Here is a 4,518-nt window from a genome sequence, read left to right as displayed (position 1 = left end):
ATATTTTTTTATAATTTTTTTTTTTTTTTTTTTTTTTACTAAGCTATATTTTAATTCCATGGCAGAAAACAGAATTGCAAGATGATATGAAATTGTGAGAAAAAAGGCATTGTTCTAAGTTTAGATGTCGCAATTCTGACTTTTTTCCCACTAGAATTGCAAGAAACAAAGTCAGAATTTTGAGATAAAAAGTTGCAATGACTTGGGCTTCCATTAAAAAAAAGCCATGTGACTTTCTCAACAAGTTTTGTGACTGAATATATAATCTCAGGCAATGTTGGTGCATTTATTGCATTTTGGGGGAAGTATTGTACTTGCATTTCTGAAATTAAACATTGTTAGTTTAACCTTTTATCTGTTCGTCTTGTCCTATCTTTTAGTTACTTGCATGCAACACACACACACACACACACACAAAAAAGTCCTTTCATCTCAAACAGATTTTTAGAAAAAAAATTAATTCGCAATTTGCAAAAAAACAGTCATTTAAACACTGTTAACATAAAGCAATGGACACAACTGCACTGCAGCCATGCGGTTCATGCTTAAACTGGCTATTCAAGGTAATAAAGATACACGAGCCTAAAGATAACATCTAATTCTAAAGCGAACAAAGACAGGCCTGCAAATGGCGAAATTCATATGCAGCGCACATGGTGCTCTCCACACCTGAGTGCGGCTCAAATATCTGGGGATCTCGGGAGGAGCTGCTCTCTTTGTCTCCTCCAGAGAAAGTGTGTCTCTAATCGCTTTTTTCCACAGCGGCCCCCTTTTACAATGTAATCTGCCGCACTGCTGATTCAGTTCAGCAGATTTGCAGTTTTATTAACACGGAAAGATGCTGAAGTTTGGAATACGCCAAACAAACCCTCTTTACGGCAGCAGTGTTTGCACAGGACGAATCCATCACACACGGCTGACAGAAAGTTGTGGGGGCAGTTTATGGGCCGCAATACAATGTTGCAACTTGATAGAGACCCCATAAAAGCACGATAACCTAAGCATCACACAAAGCTGTGAAGTTTATGTGACATCAAAGGTGATGGGTGTGAAAGCGAGGCCCGGTTGCAGGCGCAGGGCTGCGATCGGTGACAGTATTTTGGAAAAGGATTAGAGGCTGCAGGAAGAGAGACTGTTATTTGACATTCTCTTGAGGAATATGAAATGGTGAACAGGCGGTCGGGCGGCTCCGTTTTGGAGTGTGCATCCCTTTGATGGCTGCCAAGATCAAAGACGGGGGATTTGCAGCAATCTGCAGTAATTTTTGTAGCCACCCCCAGTTCTCCTATCTGTTTTTTCAGAACATGAATGATTTTTTGATCACAGAAAGGTGTGTGGAGGAAGACTCGGCGTGCGACGGCGAGGACGGACTGTAATACGTGCAGATTGAATAACACAGTGTGGCGGGACCATTATCTCTAGTCATCAAGCAAAGCCGATAATCTGTTCCTGATACTGCCGTCAAAATGCATCGCATAGAAGAATTTGATAAGAAATGTTCGTAATGGAATATTTTGATTGAAAACTTTGTCTTGGTAAATGTGACCACAGTTTGAGACATTGTTGAGACCCAATGAGTGCGTTTACATTAGTGGTTGACCGATATATCGGCCTATATTTGATATTTTTTTAATTATTGGCATTAGCAATTATTTTATTTTATTTTTTGCTTTTATTTTTTTAACATTTTATTTGCTTTATGTTGTAAGTTTTCATTTTGACAAGCTCACTTTTTTCATATTGATTTATATAAATTAGTAAATATTATGTAAAATACATTTAAATTTGTAATTGTTATGCATATGTTTTCACTCTCTTTAAATGACCCCAAAAATCCATATATTGCCAAGGCTGATATATCGGCCGATATTTGGCTTTTTTTTTTTTTTTTTTATTAGCACCTTTACAACCTTTAACAACCTTTTTTTCTGTTTGACTGATATGTCTGAAGCTTTTATTTTGACAACTTCAACTTTTTTTCAGATTTATAAAATGTAGTAAATATTATGTAAAATAAACTTAATTTTAGCAATTGTTTTGCATGTGTTGTTACTGTCTTTATATTCAATAGTGTGATATATATCGGCTATATATTGGCCATCACTAGTTGATTTCTGCCCATTACCCCAATCTTTCACGACATTTAAGTTTTGTAAAACATGTTTGTTTGGTTTTTCTCTGTTATTATTTTCTAAAAAATAACAAAAAAACTTCCTGACATGAGAAAAAAAATGTTTAATTTATACATATGATGTTTGTAATTTTTAAAAAACATTATCAGGTGCCAAGTGCCAATATTTCATTCTTCATCACATCATAAAACAGTTCTGAATTTTAATATATGAACATGCTGTTAATGGCTTTGCTGTAGCATGTGCAGTCTGAGTCATTCGACATTTTGACATGCAACGAGGGTCTCTTTCAGAGCACGCAATCTGTGAGCCCACACGGAACAAGCAGATGTCATCGTGCCATCAAGCATGGCCATTAAGCATTTACGAGTCATCGGATGCCTGTGCCAGAAGTCACCAACACTCAATATGGAATTCCACACCTGACAAAATTTGAAATAAATATATAAATATATATACATAGAAAAGTAGAAAAATATATTATTATTATTATTATTATTGTTTATATTTTTATTCCCGTATTTATGTATATTTTTCCACATTTATTTATGCAACGAGGGTCTCTTTCAGAGCACGCAATCTGTGAGCCCACACGGAACAAGCAGATGTCATCGTGCCATCAAGCATGGCCATTAAGCATTTACGAGTCATCGGATGCCTGTGCCAGAAGTCACCAACACTCAATATGGAATTCCAAACCTGACAAAATTTGAAATAAATATATATACATAGAAAAGTAGAAAAAAATATTATTATTATTATTATTATTGTTTATACTTTTATTCCCGTATTTATGTATATTTTTCCACATTTATTTATTTGTATTTATATATTTATTTTTATTTTTATTTACATATTTATTTTTATTTACATATTTATTTATTTCCACGTGTATCTATTTCTACATTTCTTTATTTCTACATGTCTTTGTCCGTAGGGTAATGAGGAGGCGTGTTTTACCTCAGGAATAGCAATCGAGGAACAGTAGGTTTTGAGGCCACAGTGACTATTTTCAAAATCAATTGCAAGTTGTACTTTCAATTGTGTTTTCTATATGTCAACGCATAAATAGTGAGATAATACAAATGCAAATCTTGCAGTACCATTTGCGTTTTCACTTTTGTGAACGCAGTGACTGCCAAATTTCAAATGGAAAAGCAAAGTCCATTTGCAACTGTATTTCCCATGTCTCACGAGTTATAAGCCTGTCATATTTAAATAGCAATATTAATTACCACGTCTGCTTTTTCACTCTCTCTGCATCGCGCATGTAACCTGCCAAAACCCAAACGTAATCGCGTTTAATTTAGTATTTGAATTTCTGATGCCTTACACGGAAACCTGTCATTCAGTGTCAGGGGCGGGACTATACTATGGGGCATGTTTGTATTGGGAAGTGACGTCACTCACAGACGATTGTGTGCCGAATGCTAAGAACAAAGGAGGTCATCGGTAAAGGCACCGCTAAAGGCAGCTGCCAATCCAATAGATGAGTGTGAACGAACAGACAGTGCAACCCGGGGCTCCTTATACAATAAATCATTCCGTTGTTTTTACCCCAAATGCAGCGACTATCCCCTGCTAACAGCGGGAGCCACAACGGTACGCAGAATAGGTCAATATTCACCATTAACCAAACGCTTTTCACCTGTCTTACGATATCTCACTGTTTGCACTCCGACTGATGCACGCTAGCAAACAGCCAAAAAGTGCGACGCTTAGGTGAATTCATTATGGATTAGAAGAGAGGAATAAAATATAAGGTAAAGTGTCGTTTTGCTCACATGCATCTATCGGATTGGCAGCTGCCTTTAGCGGAGCCTTTACCGATAAATGTGGATATAAATACATATATAAATAAATACGAAATAAAATAAATATAAATAAATGGACAAAAAATTTAATAAATGTGGGAAAACATTTAAATATACATAGATAAAGAAATAAAATTATAAATAATTGTTTATTTTTGTTTTGTTTTTTTCATTTTCTTTGCATATTCATTTGTATATTTATTTTATTTATGTATTTATGTATTTTTTTATTGTTATTATTATTATTACATTTTATTTATTTCATTTATTTTTTTTGCTTTTTTACATTTCTTTTATATTTATTTATCTATTTATTTATTTCTAATTTTGTCCGGTTTGGAATTCCATAGCTCAGTGTCAGTCGGGGTGGGAGGCTCAGCACTCTCCTTTGCTTTCACCAATGTTTCATGGATTTGGCACATATTTATCTGACTTCATTCTTACAAGTGCACCGAGAGCCACGGCTGTGATTTTTAGCACTAAGCACTGACCTAGAATAACAATAAGCATCTGAACAGTGCTGGAAGTGAACTGGTACTGTGTGCAATGCTTTTACAAGCACCAGGAATTAT

This window comes from Sinocyclocheilus anshuiensis, unplaced genomic scaffold (genome assembly GCF_001515605.1).
Source record: "Sinocyclocheilus anshuiensis isolate Anshui unplaced genomic scaffold, SAMN03320099.WGS_v1.1 scaffold1052, whole genome shotgun sequence".
NCBI lineage: Eukaryota > Metazoa > Chordata > Actinopteri > Cypriniformes > Cyprinidae > Sinocyclocheilus > Sinocyclocheilus anshuiensis.
This window is presented reverse-complemented; position numbering follows the sequence as displayed.